The sequence below is a fragment of the Euprymna scolopes genome, chromosome 13, assembly GCF_053919585.1.
Source record: "Euprymna scolopes isolate OS-2025 chromosome 13, ASM5391958v1, whole genome shotgun sequence".
NCBI lineage: Eukaryota > Metazoa > Mollusca > Cephalopoda > Sepiida > Sepiolidae > Euprymna > Euprymna scolopes.
Window position 1 is genome coordinate 95793190 of NC_136494.1, and position 20551 is coordinate 95813740.

General features: G+C 34.9%; 1 long non-coding RNA gene across 2 annotated transcripts in view; it reads right to left on the bottom strand.

Moving 5' to 3' along the window:
- Positions 1-20551, bottom strand: part of LOC145292093 (uncharacterized) — a 460939-nt gene that overhangs the window by 227775 nt on the left and 212613 nt on the right. The gene's annotated exons all lie outside the window — the stretch shown is intronic.

The following is a 20551-nucleotide window of genomic DNA, read 5'->3' on the forward strand; positions in this document are numbered from 1 at the left end:
TTCATTATTACTACAAGCAGTGGAAGATATTTCTTAAACTAAAAGCAAATAAAAAAAATAATTAAAGGAATCGGTTCTGGCATCGGAAAATAGGCTTTAATGTTTTGATTCCGATACTGATTCTGATATCTCAAAAAGCTCCGATTTTTCCAATTCCCGATTCCGATTAATCGTCCCAACACTAATATATGTATATGTATATATATATATATACACTAGCAGGCCGCCCGGTGTTGTCCGGTTGTAAAATACACTTAAATATGATATTTTAATTTATACAGATTTCATATTTATTATTATAGGACCAATATTCTACTGATTATTATATTCACCCAATATATAGTACTGATTTCAAAAGTAAAAAAAATATATATAACCTGGATGCTATTAACTAGACTTGAAACCAAAATGTTTAGCACTCCAGCTTTAGCTGTTACCGTTTGATCTATCATCAGATGGCTAAAATATAGTTAAAAATGGACCGATTTTAACGTATTAATATATATTTGCAAATACATTTAAGAGCATTTTAAGTCTATTTACACGTGCGAAGTTTCAATATTTTTTTCAATTTTGATCCTTTAGAAGCTATTTTTGTCTGCTAAAGACCAAATCGAATTTGTTTTATTAGTCCAAATTTTCTATATATAAAATTTCAAGCCTGTAGACTAAAAATTGATGAAAGAATTTGATATAGATTGTTCCTCAGACAGAGAGACAAACAAGGTCACTTTATATATATATATATATATATATATATATATATATATATATATAGTAATTTATAAAATATATATGGCGATTATTCAGTGTAGCTTAATCGCCATATATATTTTATAAATTACTAACTAGCTCTACCTACGTATTGAGCACTTTTGAAGTAAATACTTAAAGTTTACGCATAAATCTATACTTTCGTATATTAATTTTATGTGAATAAATGAAGTAGTTTATATATATATATATATATATATATATATATATATAGCACATTCTCGTAAGAACTGTAAATTATTTTTAAGAGGTAAAATATCAAATGATAAAATTCAAAAAGCAAAGTAAATTGAACCTAGCATTTGGAGCCTCCATGCATGTCACATATGGTTGCAAGCTGTTTACTTTGTAAAGCTGGAATAGACTCTACTCATTGCACAACATTCGAGAGTTTATAACCTAACGTAAACACATAGATAAATATTTACTTTGTTGTTCAAGTTCTGATTAAACAGCATAAAAACTAATTTGCCAGGTAAATGATTGAATAATAATAAAAAAAAAATTTAAGAATTAAAAGCAAATACATAAATATTTAATCTAACTCATGCCATATTGATTTTTTTTTTTTTGTCTAAATAGATAAGGATAAGTGTTTAATTTCAATGTTTCGCATTTTTTGATAACCAATTGGATTAAATATTAGGAGAAATCAATTATTTATGAACAATATCCTGTCATCGACCCAAAACTTGATAGCGCGGTTGTATTTATCTTCATATCTATTAAGATCTTAAGAATACTATTAATACATTTCTGACGATTAGGCGCCACTTGGGACTGCAAGAAAGTGTTAAGATAGTCAACATTATTTTTATTTTTTACATAGGAATCACCACTTATCAAGGTCCGGAGGCCACTCGAGGATAAGGGTCATTGAGTGTACAATAATCAATGGGATAATATCGTAGTAATCGTTTGTAATGGAAATTTGGTAGATTGGATTACTTAAGGAGGGGGGGGCGGTTCATCAAGAATTTGTTTACGTTGGACTTGAAGACAACCAAGTTGTAGTCAGCTGGAGAACGGGAAAACGGAAGAGAGTTCCACAGGCGTGCAGTTCTAAGAAAGAAGCTTTGTTCATGGAATCTACGTTTTGACTTAGGCACAGTCAAAGAGTGGGGAAAATTATTGACAGTGGTTTCGGCTAGACGGGTGTTTTTCATGAAAGATTGGCGAGGGGGCACCATAGATTGGAGCTCAGACGAGCACTTGCCATGAAAATAACGATCTATCTGTTATACGAAAGAAGTTTGTCTACGTGTGGGTGTATAAGATTGTTCCTTATGAACTCCAAAACGAACTCCAAAATGAAATTTCACATGAATGCACCTTATGTGCCTAATAGTGTTCTTAGATAGGTTTTGTATTGGAATGTTTTCGATAAGTATTGATAATCGATAATTGATAATCGAAATAATCCAATGAAAGAAAGAACAGTCGATTTTGACGAAAATTAACTTCTTACACAGCCTAACATCACAAGAGCATTTGAGAAGTTTTATTACCACACAAGCCGAAAGAACCTACTGATGATCTTATCAGATCAACAGTAGGTTCTTTGATATGACAGAAGCACGTTTGAAATGAAAGCACAACTGAACCATGATAATGAAATTAGTGATATATATATATATATATATATATATATATATATATATATATATACATACATACATACATACATACATACATATATATATATATATATATATATATATATATATATATATATATATATATATATATAAAACGTGCTTACCACAAAATAAACAAAGATATTAAAGTGCTTGAATTATCCTCCAAATAATTCAATTTCTATGTCTCTAATTAAAAAAAAAAAAAAAACGGAAAACGGTACCATCTTTATTAAGGTTTTATTGAGTTCATAAATTTAAAGTGTATACAATTCTTCTTCAGTGATACCAGTGTTCAAGAATTCTGGCGAAAGAACTGACCCATCAAATTATCGCCCCATTAGCTTCCTCCCACTTTTTGCCAAAATATTTGAGACCATAATTAACCATGCTCTAGTCCATCACCTTACAGATACTAAACTTCTGACTGACAAACAATATATCTCTACCGCAGACATCCTCACTTTAATCTCTGAACGTATATACCATTCACTGGACAAAGCGGGGGAGGGTAGAGCGGTAGCTCTAGATATATCTAAGGCTTTTGACAGGGTATGGCATGAAGGTCTCCTCAGGAAAATTAAATCATACGGTATCACTGGTAGAATACTTAACATAATTAAATCCTTCTTAGATAAGAGAAAAATCCAGGTTGTCCTCGACAGTCGTACATCTAAACAATATGATATAAATACGGGAGTGCATCAGGGTCTATCCTTGGACCTCTAATGTTCCTAATATTTATTAATGATCTCCCCGACAAAACTGCCTCTGAGATGGGTATATATGCTGATGACACCACACTCTATAGCAGGCATGACAGGAAAACAAATGAACACATAACTAAAAAAAATGGCAAAAACACCAGAGGATGACTTCCAATCTGTAGTGGAATGGGGACAAAAATGGATAGTCACATTCAATGCTGCCAAGACTAAACTGATTTCCTTCAATAATTACAAGAAACTTTATCTGCCACCAATAGCAATGGCCAGTGACTCCCTATCTGAGAGTACATCTTTCAAAATGCTTGGCCTAACGTTCACAGGAAACATGAGTTGGAACAATTACATTGAATACATTGCCAGGTCCGCTGCGAAAAAGGTAGGCTCTCTCTATTGTGCTAGAAAACTACTGAAAGTATCCTGTACCTCTATAAGGCCACCATTCGCCCATGTATGGAGTATTGTTGTCACATTTGGGCTGGTGCATCTGCTGCTAGTCTCTCGCTCCTAGACAAGGTTCAAAAGAGAGTCGCCAATCTGAGAGGCCCTGAACTGGTATCTAAGCTTCAGCCTCTGTCCCATCGATGAAACGTTGCATCCCTCTGCCTGTTCTACAAGTATTTTAATGGTCCCTGCTTCCCCAACTGTACTGACATGCAGAAGTTCAAGTGTAACGTGAACCGACATCTTGCTGCCCAAATCCCTACATAGTGCCCCAGTAGTTGCTGCCCCTGATAGTAGCTCCCTACACCAAAGTGGAAATGTGCCTTGTTTGGGGTGAAAATGTAATAAAAAAAATTTTTTTTTTAAATTGAATAAAACTCCTCTGTATAAATCGATAATTAATATTTGTTCTTTATAAGTGAAAAAATAACTCCTTAATCCAAAACGTTTTACTTGGAGAAAGTTCTGTAGTGCGTGTTAATTCAAGATGTCTAATGTCCGGAAATGTAAATCGCAGTCCAGTTTGTTTTCAGCTTGACACGATTTCGGATATTACCCTTATCTTACGTTTTCAGTGAAAACAGATTAAGAGGCGAGCGTTAATAGAAACACATCATGTAGCGTCAGACAACACATATCAGTTGATATGCGAGTTAAACTGTAATATATATATATATGTGACGTTCTCTGTCTATTTGAGGTACGGTCTTTACCAAACTTCACCGTCAACTTTTGGTTTACACAGAGGATTTGGACCTGTGAAACAAGTTCAATTTGGTCTTTAGCCGGTAAAAATAACCGCTGAGGGGTTAAAATTGAAAAGAATTGTAACTTAGCAGGCGTAAGTCGACTTAAAGTGCTTTTGTACGTATTGTGCAAATATATATTTATACATTAAAATCGGTTCATTTTTAAGTGTTTCTAATCCATCTGACGATAGCTCAAACGGTAACGAGTAAGGCTGGGATGACAAATGTTTTGGTTTTGATTCTTGCTGATGACACTAAAGTATAATTTTTTTCTTTTTTTTTTACTTTTTAAATGTGTATTATATATGGGTACAATATAATTATCAATACAATATTGGCTCTATAATAATAAATACGAAATCTGCATGAATCATAATATCATATTTAAGCACATTTTACGATCAGGCCATGCTGGGGGACAACTACCATATATGTGGTGCAATATTATAATAAATAGAAAATTGGTTCAATAATAATAATAATAATAATAATAATAATAATAATAATAATTCTTGAGTTGAAAGCCATGTTTAGTTTCAGAACAGTTTCCGATGGTTAGTTGTTCTATACAAGTCCTGAGAGTTGACTTGTTCTCAGTAGACAGTTTTTGAGTTGGAAGCCACAGAGCAAAAGATTCTTCCCGTGTTGACACGAAGAAAACACATGCGAGCTTGCTACAGAAAAAGTTTAGTTTTATGGACAATTCTGGTTTCTGATTAGTTGGTAGCAGAACGTGAATTAATTTGATTCGCCAGTTGCTAACAGCATCGTTTATAAATAGAATCTCCCGACTGTCAGGGACCATACCCTCATTAGTCGTCCAAAATATTGCAGCAGTAGTAGTAGTAGTAGTAGTAGTAATAATAATAATAATAATAATAATAATAATAATAATAATAATAATAATACAAAATCTGTATGAATTAAAATATCATATTTAAGCGTATTTTACGACCGTGCAACGCCGAGCAGCCTGTTAGTATATATCTTTTAAAGAGTAAAAGAATTTCTGAAACATGTTATCTCTAATAGTTTTGATTTAAATTTGTTTGATTTAAACTAGATAGATGAATTGAATCTTGTCGATATTCCCTCAAGTGTGTTTTTAACACTTGTTTTATTCCGACCAATGAAAGAGTGGATTGTTTTTTCTTTGTTAATTTCATCCTCATCACCAGTTTGGTGTGTCGTCGTGATATTTATGAGATATGGAATGAATATAACACTGAATTAAACTCTTTTGTATAAATCAACAATTTATATTTTTCTCTATAGGTGAAGAAAGAATTACTTCTTAACCTAAAAGATTTTACATGGAGGGAGCTCGGTGTAGGATGTGTCAATCCAATGTCTGCTGTCTGGAATAGCAAAGGACATAACTCTACTCTCCAAATAAGGCAAACAAGATAAACAAGGGAAACTAGTTACTTCCCTTTTAATGTTTTATACATGAAAAATTTGTTTCATCTAACAATACAATATTTAGATGAAGTTTATTTTGTCTTTTTTCGAGATATTTTTGGATTACTAAATGCTAACGGTCTACAAGATAAGCCAACCCTTCATTATTATTATTATTATTATTATTATTATTATTATTATTATTATTAAAGAAACAACTTTTAATCACTTAAAATCAAACTTAAACATCCAATGGAACCTGTTGATTCTAAATACACCATTGCCTTTGGTCTGGTGATCAACCTTGAATAAGTTTTTTCTGAACAGACACATGCAGATATTCTTGCTTTATATATAGAGATTGTAAAAATCATTTTAACAAGCAAAAATAAAGTAATAAGTAAAATTCAATTCTGAGTGATAATTTTATGGAGGTTGAAGATTCGATCCTCAGTGCCGACGATACTAAGAATACAAAGAATTACTTAAAACTTCTACCCAGTCGTGATTGATAAAATGAGATTATGCTATCCCCATAGATTTAATAAAGAGGTCCATTCAAAATTCCGTGCTGATTCCAGAGTTCAACAAGATACATCGGAAGAAGGTTGGAAGTTACATCTGCTGAAACGCTGTGAGAATTACACTCAAGATGAGAATACTAGCTGAATAATCCAAATAATACCAAGAAACATACTACACTAACCCAATCTGTCTGAATTGAACATTGAAAGATAATACTACACTATTTTCCTCAAAGAAGAAGGTAATGTCTTGGAGGATGATCTTGCTACAACAGAACAGGTACTACACTACTTGCCTGTATTGAACGTTGTAAGATAGTACATTAGTTTGAAGCAGTAGATTAAATTGAACACTGAAAGATAGTGCAAGAGTACATTTAATAAAATAGTATTGTTTTAGACATATTAAATCATCTATAATATAAATCTCACCTGTCTGTTTAAATGTTTTTCTCTATTTTTTCATTTTTCTTATCATTTTGTTTAAGCCAGGGATGGGGCATCCTACCAGATGCCAAACATACACCTGCTATTTTAGACACTCCAACCGAGAGATCTTTTTAAGATTCTAACCGTCCTTTTAAGTGCAATTGTTTGAATCTCCTTTGCACTTTGTTTACCTGGTATATTTGTAAGATAGTTTGTAAAATTCTTTTTCATAAGTCCGGTTGCTCCTATAATTACTGGAATGATAGAGATCTTCTTAAGGTTCCAGTTTCTTTTCATGTCATACATAAGACCCTGGTATTTGGTAATCTTTTCCCTCTCAGCTCTGTTTAACCCAGCATCATTCGGGACACTAACTTCCACCAAGGTTGCTTCCTTCTCCTTCTTGTCCCATATTACAATGACGGGTTTTATAGCTCCGTTTTCTAGGTACGTGGCTGTAGAGATTGCATAGTCATAGTGGATGGTATATGACTTGTTTCCGACTGTTCTTTCGGGTATATGTTCCCATGACTTCTTGCTGCATTCGATATTTAACTTATTGCAGATCGTCCAGTGGAGATATTTGCATACTTCATTGTGTCGCATTGTATAGTAGCCGTCCCCTAGCAGAACCTTACAGCTAGAAATCAGGTGGCTCACACTCTCTGCTTCTGTGTGGCAGAACCTGCATTTGTTGTCTTTGCTGAGACCACTGTATGTATGTATGCATGTCAAGTCATGTCATATGCTGCTGGTACCATGTAACCCAGTACTACCTGCCTCATAGTCGGGTCACCGACGACTAAATTGGTTCCCCCGCCAGACCTGTTTGGTGAGGAGGGCGCCTAGTCTCCTTGAAGGATTAAAAACAAGACCTTTCAAAGGGAGAATGAACCCTTTTTCGAGGTCAACGGCCAACTAGCAACGTGTATATTTGAGTGTATGTATATATGTGTTGGGGTGGAGAGGGTTCCCGTAAGCCGTGGTGAAGGCAACTGTTCTAGGAGAAGCAAATCTCTGATTTAAAAAAACCATAAAGCGGGAAACCAGCACTCGCATTAAGCTGGTCTGCAGTTTAATTTGTTGCTGGCTATCTTGCTCTTGCTTGATCTTAATATTTTGAACCGTCGTACAAAGCTAAGACGACGTAATATAATCTTTTATCTTTGTATAGACACTCCCTCAGGCATTTGGGCTCATGAACTTTAAGTGTCCGAGGGAGTGGCACTCGTCTAACAAGACGTTGCAATCATCATCATGTATGTATGTATGTAGGTGCGTGTGTCTATGCCTTAAACTTTCGAAAGAGGCGACAAATTTTGAAGCTCGACCCTTCGGACAACAAATATCAAAAAAATTAATTGACTAAAAACATTAATTTCTTCACCTTCAACAGGACACTCTTCTACAAGGAGGTGTCGCTTTTTTCGCTGATATTTTCGGAAGTCATCCCATCTTTTCGATTGACTAGTCTTAATTTAAACCTTTGCCATTTCTGGTTTGGCGATGGACACAATGGCAAAGACCTTGGGGGGGCGGGGGTCATGTTCTTTTCCTCCTTCGAGGTACAGGTTCGAGCCTGCCTGCCTACTAACATGTTTTTTTTTTTTTAATATTTTGCTCAACACACACCTCCAAACACCCGAGCAACGCTGGGCACCCAGGCTAATTACAAATAAAAGTAAAGCTAATATTTAGAATTGCATTTCATTGCATTGTTCTTTCAACTAACATTTATTAAAGAAGATTAAAATTTGACTTGCATTACAACACTTTATTTTTTTATTTTTTATTTATTTTTTTTTTTTTATTCAATTTTCACCCCAAACAAGGCACAGTGCCACTTTGAAGCAGGGGGCTACTATTAGGGAATTAATTAGCGGGGTCATTATGAAGGGAGAAGAGTAGAAAGATGTTTGTTAACACTTAGTTGAGACATGTTTTTTATGCAATAATTTATTAAAATTGAATTTGCTTTTATTAGTTTCTAGATCTACCCAGCATTTTTACTTTCAATTTTCTTCCCTTATTACTCCCATTTTTTGTTTTACATTTTTGCAAAGATACTTTAATAAACGAATGAATGTCCTTAAAAAAATCGTTTTTCAAATAAAATTGATAAGAAGTCTTACAAACTGAATTCCCATAAATACTTTCAATTATTTTCTTTCTTTTAACAACAAAATAGGCATGGTACAAATTTGTTAATCAGCTGTTGCATGCCGGTCCTTTTTTTTTTCCTCTCTCTCATTTTTAAACCGGATTTCGTGAAGTTTAATTTATGGCAACGTTTGGTCATTACATTAACAATATAAAATAGTTTAAAATTATAACATCCTTGAAAAAAGGTTAATTCTAAAATGTTATGTTTGAATGTGAATTGTTAGCAATAAACAATAAGTATTCTAACAATTTTTATTATAATGTGTAAATATAAACAAATGGATCAAGCCTACGTAAGGCGAAATGGTGGCTCCATTTTTGTTATATACAATACCCAGATGTAAGGGAGAGCATCACTTCTTTTTCCTAGATTGCTACATTTACCCTTGAACCTGACCTGCTGAGTGGTTAGCAAGAAGACAAAGTGTACATTTTTCGGATCTTTGGTAGGATTGAACCCTGGTCTCTCGGCCTATTAACAAAACTTAGCCATTATGCCAAATGTTGTAGTTATCAACATTTTTTTCTGGAAATCGTTCCAGACAATGCATAAAGCCACTTCATGTAAGGAGCTGAAAAAATATTGCTTTAATATAAAAAACAAGCCATCAATAAATCAATAAAAGTTATATGAATAAATTCCAGTCTCTAAAACAGTAATCGTTTGCTTTTGTCAGAAACATCGCTCATAGAACGTGAGAATTAAAGGATATGAAATGGAAGCACGAATTACAAGGCTGCCGAAAGTAAATACAAGGTTCATTGTCTACTCTCCATAATTTAATTCAACTCACAGAAAGATGTCATTCAAAAATACTTTCTTTTTTTTGTTGTTTACAAATGAAAATTCTTTGTGAATTTGTTTCAGAGTGTTTGGTGTTTGCATCATGTGTAAACATTTTTTTTTTATTTTAAATAATGGCGAAACACTTTTGATGCAATTCTTTTAGAAAGAAAGGCAACATAAATCTGTAACACTTCCCACCATTTTCTGTGTAACTTTTTCTGCAACAATCCGTATGACCACTGAATGTTTACGCTTACATTATTTAGAAAGAAGTCGCAGATTGCTTTTTCCAGCTTTTATTAAAAAATAAAAATAAAAACAAAATATATGTCATATATATATATATATATATATATATATATATATATATATATATATAGAGAGAGAGAGAGAGAGAGAGAGAGAGACAGACAGACAGACAGACAGACATACAGAAATGCCAGTTACACATGATAAAGGTTTTGTTTGTTTTAATAAAAGCTGGAAAGTACAAAGCAATATATATATATATATATATATATATTTATATATATATATATATATATATATATATATATATATATATATATATATATATATGTTAATGTCTGGATATATGTGTGTTCTTTAAATGTTTACTGATGTATTGGAAAATTTTAAATGGCGGCCAACTCTTTTTCGCACGGTAAGTTTGGGAAAAGGAGTTATAAATAAAAAACTAGACAAAATACGGTTAAAAACTCGCTCAATATATGTTACCGTGACATAGGCTGACATATATTCGGTAGGCTTTTAACAGTATTTTGAATATTGTTTTTATTTTTAACTCCTGTTCCCAAACTTACCGTGTCAAAGAGAGAGTCGGCCGCCATTTTAAATTTTCCAATACATCGGTAAACACTATTTTTTTTGAGCTGAATAAACATGTTGCATTGAATAAAAACACTAAAAACATATCCAGTTAGGTAGAAAAGTAACTTATCTGGCCTTTGATAACATTTATTTGTTATATATTTGTTTTTTGACAACTTTTTCAAATCTATATGTATAGTAATACAAACCCTACTTTTCTACAATAGTTTGAATTAAAGTTTAAAATTAAAATAACCAAGTATCCTGGTTCAGTTGTGCCTTAAACAGAAACATTTAGTTCGAACGTGCTCCTGTTCTGTCAAAGAACCTACTGTTGCTTATTGTTTATAAAAATATTATATAATGGCTTGGATTAAAGTTTAAAATGCAAAAGTCAAGTATCATGGTTCAGTTATGTTCTAAACAGAAACATTCATTTTGAATGCTCTCTTGTCTTATCAAAGTACTTACTGTTGATTTTATATGTCGAGCCTTTCTGCTTGTGCGGTGATAAAACTTTTCAAGTGCACTTGTGATGTTAGGCTTTATAACGGTATTAACTTTGTTCAAAATCGGTCTGTTCCTTCTTTAATTAAAATTTTTGATTATCGATTTTCGATACTTATCAGAGGCATTCTGATATAAAACCTATCTAAGAACACTCCACGACACAAAGTATATTTGTGTAAATTTTCATAAAAATTGGCCCAGCCATTACAGAGTCCATGGGGAACTCACTCTCTCTCTCTCTCTCACACACACACACACACACACACACACACACACACACACACACACACACACACACACACACAGTGCCTTTTTATATATAAGTTGAGAAAATATATAATAACAAAAGTGTTTGTCCGTGCATCAATTGTCAGTGGTTAATCTCTAGACAAAACCGATGGAAAAATTGGAATCAGTAATTTTCTGTTGAGCTTTTAACCTGGTTTTAAATTAAATATTTTTCTTGCTTCTTTACGGTGTTTACTAATCCAGCATACTTTTTTATGGAAATCGCTCCAGACAATGCATGAAGCCACTTGGTGTAGGAAGCTAAGAAAATACTACTTCAAGGTAAAAAAAACCTGACAGCGAGAAGTGTTAGATCGAATAGATTCTGATCCAGATAACAGCAATTCTTCCCTCTTTGTCAGAAACATCCACTTTTTTTTTACTCTACAAGTTTTCTTGCAATGTCCGCTAAAAGACACTTCCTTGTCCGTTTTTGTATGAACGTTGGGACTTTCCTTTTCCTGATTTGACTTTTGTAATTCTCCAGTTAAATAGAATCATTTGATCGACAACAGAAAAATAATTTCCTCATCTACAAATACACATTAGTCCAACTAACAAGTATAAGCATTGGCCTGACCTATAATACGTAAATATTTATTGATTGATCGCAAATAGTTATCAATAAGTCCCAAAGCTAACAAAAGCAGATCAAATTGTTGATCTACTAAAGGAATAAAATCAATGCCAGGAAGAGGTAAAAGCTCAGGAAAGTACAGCCTTTCAGGATGACCCAGTTTAAGGAATTAAATCTAATAATCTGAAATAAACAACGATCAAAATAGATGACATTACGAGGGAGGAAGGAGGGTACAAAATGACAGTCAAGATTAGCTCCAACACATCAAGTCATCGGCTGACAGTTTGATTTTTTTTTTTTTTATACAATCACGTAGTCACTGAAAATGATTAGCAGCTTGGTTATAATCCACCATTTTATGAAAGACTAAAAAGTAGAATTAAAGATTACTTGGAAATCACTGACTAACAATGTGAAAGTTTGAAGAGTGCCCACAACTGGCCATGCACAAATTGGTAGTCCATCAGGGCTCATACAGATTTTCAATGTCCATGTTCAAGGTTTTTCAAGCCTTTTTCAAGGACTTCTCCAGACAAAATTAAAATTTTCAAAACACAATTTGATATATAAACGATGATTTAATAAACCAAAAAACTTGGTAATCGACAATAGGAAAAGTCACTTTTTGTGATGAAGGGACGCAACTCTTGAATGGACGATACCAGGAATAATTATGCAATTTCTGAAGAATGTGTTTATTTCGATTTTAATTTTTGATATTTAAAAAATATTTTAATAGTATTTTAATTAATATTTTTTTTAATTAATAGTATTTACGAGGAGCATGCAATAGGTAATGCTCCTTACCCATTTCCAGTTGTCTGATCTAGTTTGAATTTTGCATGTGCAATGATTTATATCTTTACGGGTTATGTGGCAAATTACAGCTCTGAACTAATTGTGGGTTCTGTTTTACAGGTGTTTGAACTGAGTCAGGTGTGAAATGGAACCTATTGAATGTCGAGCAGTGATCCGGTTTTTGTATTTGAAAGGACGCACACCACAGGAGACTTTTGATGAAATGAAAGAAACTTATGGTGATAATGCCTCATCATATGATCTTGTAAAACGCTGGCATCGTGAATTCAAACATGGCCGGAAGTCTGTGGAAACAGCTCCCAGACCTGGTCGCCCTCCTTCTGTCATTGATGAGGCATCTGTCCATCAAGTTGAGGCTGCCATTTTGGAAGTGGGCGTATTACTATTCGCCAAATATCCCAAGATGTCAAGATTAGTACAGGGTCTGTGGAAACTATTATTCATGACCATTTGCATATGCATAAGGTGTCTGCCAGAGGGATTCCCAGGTTGCTCACACCATTCCAGAAGCGAGAATGCATTGAGTGCTCGAGGATGAATTTGGAGATGTGCCAAGAAGATGTCAAAGTTTTTCAAAAGACTGATTACACAGAATGAAACCTGGGTCCATCACTATGATCCAGAGACCAAGTCCCAGTCAATGCAGTGGAAGGACTTGGACTCACCACCTCCAAAGAAGGCAAGGGTGCAGCCCTCCGCTGGCAAGGTCATGCTCACAGTCTTCTGAGACCAGGACGGAGTAGTGATGACAGATTTCCTGGCAAAGGGTACCACAATTACAGGAGCCTATTATGCTTCACTTTTGAGGAAATTAAGGGAAGCTATCAAAATGAAGACGTGGGGCAAGATCAGCAAAGGTACCCTCCTCCTGCAGGACAACGTTCCGGTCCACAACTCGCATGTCACCAGATCAGAAGCACGGGCGTGTGGTTATGAAAATCCTTCCTCATCCTCCATACTCTCCTGACCTTGCACCCTCTGACTTTCACCTCTTCCCAGCCATGAAGTTGTTTTTGAAAGGAAAGTGTTTACCAGACGATGCAGCCTTGATTTCTGAAGTCACGTCGTGGTTGGAGGACCAACTTTGGGTGTTCTACAAAAACGGTCTTCAGAGCTCATCAAACGATGGGAGAAATGCATAACTCTGGGTGGTTCCTATGTAGAGAAAGACTAATAACTGTACCAAGTTTCGTTGCTCTACTCTATGGGAAGTGGGTCAGAGGCATTACTTATTGCACGCCCCTCATATCTAGATTTTTTTCTTAATATTCTGACAAAATTTTACTGGACATCAGGAATACGATTTTCATAACATTTCCCATATTTTCAAGGGCTTCACAAGGTGATAATAAAAATAAAGCCTTTTCAAGACAAAACTCAAAATTCAAGGCTTTTGCAAGCCTTACTAATCCTGTCAATGGTTATCAGACAATATGCTCATTGGGAGACCATCAACCAAACAATGCACAAATTAGGAGACTATTTTGATCAGACAATGTGCAAGTTGGCAGATCATTCAACCAAACAACACATAAATTGGGAAACAATTGTGATCAGACAATGTGTAAATTGGGAGAACACCAAGGGACAATACATCAATTAGGAGACAAACATTTAGAAATCATTCTTACAAGATTATATACAAATTGGGAGAACACCAAAGGACAATATATCAATTAGGAGACAAACATTTAGAACGCATTCTTACAAGATTATATACAAATTGGGAGAATACCAACCAGCCAATGTGCAATTTGAGAGACGATTGTAGCAAGACAATGTGGCTAAAGCACGAAATAGGAGACTACTGAATAGGCAATGTGCAAATTTGAAGATCAATGATGAAACAACTCGTGAATTGTACAAGAGAGCTCATTTAATTGAAAAATTAAAATTCAGAAACAAATCAATCATTTTGATGCCAATGTCTGTATCAACATGTACGCCTGCAATTAGAGTCATGAAAACTGGCCATAATACTGTGGCTTAAACTGACCGACGATTCTCCATTCACAAAGTTGTTTAGAGGGGTTAGTTTTGTATCACATTATTTAGAAGGTCTTTATTTTATGAGTGTGTAGTGACAAAAGAGGTGAAAAATTAGAGAACATGTGCAATGGCGCCGATAGGAAAAAGTGAAAATGCAATGTTTGTATTGTTTAGAATAATCAGATAGTTTTCACTTGAGTGTTTCGGTTAATGTAACTTCTGACCTTCGTCAGGTGTAAAAGTTGCCAAGTGTTTTGGTCAGTGCAGATGACACTCAAGATGAGAACAATTGTCCGATTAATCTAAACAATACAAACCTTGCAAAATACTAGGTTGGTGCAAAAATAATGTTTTTGACGTTCAATTAGATATATATATATATATATAAACGACATTATTTTTGCACCAACCTAATAATACAAATATTCATACCTCATCTCAAAATTTTAGAACTGAAAATGCAACGTAAGCACACAATTTTCTTTAGGTAAATAAGACCATCCCAAACTTCAAGTCTTTCCGAGATGCCCCGAAAATATGCATGCCGGTCTCTAGATAGTAGTAGGCTAAGTGAGATGTCAAAACTAAAACAGATCGATATGGATTATAGGAGTGGATGATGTCCTCCAAGATATAATACAACAATTTAGAAGTGACTAAGGGCAAAAGAAATGTGGTGAGTGGGCACTTTTATAGAATCTCTAGTACGAAAAAGAAAACAGAGCCAGGACTCATTTACTCTACTAGCTAAGGGGCTTTTAAATTTGAGTGGTTGGTTCTGCTGAACCTAGGACCATGTGTGCCATGCTTATGCAGGGAACAGGACAGTGTATCCATCTCTTTGATGGATGCACTACTAGTGTTGTACACCCACCTTGTATCAAATTCTATGTGATGTAATCTCCTCCAGTCACATCTGATGTTTACTTTAAGCTGATGTTTAAAATAGATGACTAGATCCTGATTGGAAACAGATCCAACCCAGGTAGTTGAATTAAATGCTCATACAGATGCTTCCAAGAACGGGTTATGCAAATGATTTATAACTCTCGCCTCCCTTACTTTATCCTTTAGTTCTCACATTCCATGAGCGACGTTTCTGACAAAGGGGAGATTATTGCGGTTTTCTGGGTTGGAATTTATCTGTCTAACATTAATCTTTCACTAACCTTTGACGTCGAAGTAGTTTGTTTTTTAGTTCCTTACTTCAAGTGGTTTAATGCCTTCTCTGGGGCGATTTTCAAAAAAAACAGAAACAATAACATCTTGGGCTCAATATAAATGGGCATATTTTGCCTATTCTGAAGTTTGGCGATTAGTCTACCTTCAGTTTTAGGCAATTTCCATTGTAGGATTGTTCCCTGCTGTGACAATCGGTTTTTAAGATGGCGTTTATCAAAAACTTAATCCGCTTGCTTATTGAAGTTTAAGTCAGTTAAAACCTCATAAACAGATAGATTCAATTCCGATCCAGAAAACAGCAATTTTCCCCCTTTGTCAGAAGCATCAACCATGGAATGTGAAGATCAAAGGATAAAATAGACCTTTGGTTTGCTGTACGTCCTATTCATCTTTCTGTAGGTCCTGTTCACTGTCACATGAGAATCAAAGTACAAGCAATACTTCAATCCAGTTTTATTTGCTATAATCAGCGATCCAAGTTATGACTACAGGACCATGGCCAGCACCTTTAAAATGCATCGCTGAATAGCCCCAAATAACAGGAACATGCCCAGGATGATGAAAATAAAGTTTCCGGCCACAGTTATGGTTTTTGATGTGATTTCAAGTGAGGACCACATCGTGCTACCTCATATCTTCGAAGTCAGCTTGAAAATCAACACCAAAGTGTACCTGGATGCGCTGAAGAGTATAATGATCCCCTGGTGCAATCAGGTGGCCACTGGCAAACTCTGCATGTGGCAGAAGGCCTTAGTATCGGTTCACAAGTACAAAGAGACTCAGGTTTGGCTTGTATCAAACTCAAGTTTGGCTTGCACCCTTCTCCCACTGCCCCCCTCCTCCTCCCCCAACCTGCTTTTTTTGGACATACGTCGAGAACATCACCAACATGACTTCCCACAACAGGGAAGTCGGCCTAATTGTCGCCATCTGCCGAGTATTCACTGAGCTCCCGTCGACACTTGTGGAAAAGGCATATTCCCAGTTCCCAACTTATATCAAGGAGGTGGTTGAGGTTGAAGGCGGTTACATTGAATAAATGTCAGCTCTATTACATAATCAAGTCACCGGAATTGATTTTTTCAATAAGAATTTTAAAATAAACCTGTAAGGTTGTTTTCTTTAGAGCGACAAATTGAACGTTCCACCCTGTATATAGATTGAAAATGGTGTTGCTGTTTACCATCTCCTCATTACGATGAAATTATTAATTTGATAAGGAATGTTGGCGATTCATTGTAAGCCGATAATAATCAATCCATGGTTAAACTGGAGATATATAAAATTAACACGTGTCAGCAGTAGCAGGGAGGTTAACGACACAGACTGACAACATAGGTGTGCCAAGTTCGAATTCAGTTTGTTCCACAAAAACACTTTCACTTAAGGATATTGGCAACCTTTATGTGGTCCTTCTTGTAAATACTTGATATCCTTCGATAACGAAATTTTAATAGAATGACGCCAGGGAAATGAATGTCAGCAAAATCATCATGAATGATGCTCAGCAACAATAATTAACAGTAACAAGTTCTGCCCCTGTCTTGCGGTGTTGCAGAATTGAGGGCTAGAGAAGTGGAAGAAATTGCTTGAGAGTTTAGTATTAGTGATTTTGGAATAGAAATACTAAGATTTTCTTTTTTTTTTTTTAATTGTTATTATTATTCTTAGAATGCTTGTATAAAAGCCGTGAAAAAAATGAAATACAATCCATTGAAGATATATGTCACTTGATGCAAAATAGTGGCAATAAATCCAAATAAATTCCAAAAAAGGTTAATGAGTTTAGAATCCTCATTACTTTTTCTATTATTTTGTTAATGGATTTTTTATTGGTACCAATTTTAACTCATTTTTTTTAATGACTGATGAAAACCTAACAAGAGCTGGGAAATACAGAAGCTAATTAAAGAAAACCGGTTTTAATATTATTAAAAACTATCAGAATCTATTTTATTAGAAGGAACTAGCAAAGATAGGCGATTAGAGAGGTGACCATCACGCTAGGGGTCGCCTATTTTTAATAGCATCATGACTAGAAAACACCCCAATCCCCAAAAGGAGGAGGAATACCTGGAAGGAGGGTATTAGGATTAGCAAACGTATACTACGCTGTTACATAAGCACACGTCATGTTTCTGAAGCCCTAACTACCACAAATCTCTGTCACGATGTTTAGACATAGTTGTATGTATTGTTTCCGGATAAATCCATTTTTTTCAAATGGTAGATTAGCTTACTCTATAACAGTTTTGTAAGCATATTGTGATACTTTTTTTTTTAGTTTTGTAAGCATATTGTGATACGATTTACATGTATAAGGTTTGCTACAACTAAGTTGTTCAGAAATTCACATGTGATTTTCTTATAGTGATGAAGACTTTGCGCAGAAGCAACTACACTTTTGGGTACACCTGCTTATCTCAGTCAGTGTCATAGCTTCCACAAGACAGAGCAAACAGTAAACCTCAGGTTTTACATCAAAGTTTTCTTCTCCTAAATGCATGTCTATACAAAGACTGAGGGTGCATCTCTCCCAGTGGATTAAATGCGCCAGAGATACCAACTTGGAAATTTCTATGGGCACAGTACATACAGCACCTATCATTCCCAAATGGTCACCCATCTAGTTGTGGCCAAACTCATCGTTGCTTAACTTTGGAAATCTTGTGAGAACCAGAATGTCAACATGATTATGTGCAGGCATATATTTGGCAATAAATAGCCTGTAAGGATTAGTTTCTACTTATAAATGGGACCCTAACAGGTACTACTACTCCGTGTTTGAGTGGTCCTGGCAGTAATGATAACTAAAAGGTAAATCTACACTCCCCTCAACCAGGAGATGCACTTTAAGGTAAGAGTTTGAAGATAAGAGAAGATGAAATGGGACTCCAATGATTTCTGTTTGATGTTGTTGGTTAGGACTATCGGTACCTAAAATATTTATAATGTATTTTTTTTTTATTATATCATGACTAGCAGTATTACTCGACCTTGCTCAGGGGTTGCTTTGATGCCTTTTTATGCTTATTTTGATTTGTATTTTTGGTAATTCCAATATTTTTTTTTAATCCTAAAATTAAATATATTAAAATATTATATATTAAAATTTCGGTTATATGGACACCTTACTGATCAACGTGGCCACCCACACAGTGGATGCAACATGCCAGCAACAATCCAATTTCTCTGATTAGCAGCTATTCTTCCAGCTCAAAACCAACTACTTTGGAAAGGTTTTGGGAGTCATGATTTCTTGAACTGTATACAAAAGAAACCACAGGTCAACATCGATTATCTATTCGTTGTAAGAATTTATGTGGTTGTCGCTGTATAGTTCTACAATTAGTCAACTGTGTCAAAAAATTCCTTACCTTATGCTGCCGGACATACTACTTGTGTTTGGTTGTTGGAGGCCTATGTTTTGTTAAACCGACATATAAGAAACCTCTGAATCACATTTTCACTAAATCTGTGTGTAGATTGTTTTGCGATTTCTTCAGGATCAGTTGCTTGTTCAATGGACGTTCAGAAACAGAAACATAATTTACTTTTGCTAAAAAACACGTATATTTTCGAGTCTTATAAAATTCTTTGCAGTTAATGAAAAATAATTAAGAAATTTACGTGTGGAGTTTGAACCTACTTGCAAAAAAACAAAAAAAAACACGCTGTCAACTTACTCACAGTAGAATTTTCACGGTTTGTTGTTCTATCATTGTTTGTTAAGTGACAACATGGAAAAATGGCTTTACCAATGATAGATAAATTAAAATAACGGTTTCGATTATCGGTAATATTCTGAGACAAAACTTAACTAAAACCACTCCCAGACTTATACACTAAAATTCTAAATTTTAAAGAAAATCTGTTCAGCCGTTTCGGAGTTTATAAGGAACGAACTCACAGACAAAGTTGAATGTATATAATTGTAGAGATACATAAGAGAGAGAGAGAGAGAGAGAGAGAGAGAGAGAGAGAGAGAGAGAGAGGAGGGGAGAACGAATAGACAGACTGATGGATAGACAGTGTTACTCCCCATTTTTAGACCTACATAATTTTAGATTTGTCTGTTCCATAATGACTGTCACTTTACCATTTTTTTTTCAAAACTGAAGTCTGAGTATGCAATCACATAGTTACCATCACCCAGTTAGTCCTTTGATCCACACATCCCCATGCATCTGATATTTGAACTGTAGCAGTTAAATTCTATATAGGCCTCTGAGAGGGCTATGTCACAAGGTCTCCATGATACAACAGAATGGATTTGAAGTCAGACTTCAATTGTGGAGTCAATTGAATGAGAAAAGAATGTGATGTCATGTCTAGATAGATTGGTCGTGGGGGTGCTGCATTATTTCATGCAGTGTATCTTGGGCAAGAATAGCCCAGCAGTACCCATCTCTTTTCAGGCTTCAGTTCAGAGCAGATACAACACTTGGTATTACTAAATGGTTATCCATTTAACATTGACTAGGCTCAATGTCACTTAATCGGTGTGTCAACGTGATTATGCTGTTGGGCGTGAGCAGTCAGAAACAATCTTCCTAGCTAAGAGAAGGTGGATATCCTGAGTTTAGTTAAATAAAGTAGATTTAAAGTTAATTCCTCTCTCGGGAGTATATCAGTTCCTGTCCCAACCAAGAGAAAAGTATCAAGACAACAGTTATAGCCCATGAGAAAAAGAGCTCAACGCTATCCATAGATACCATC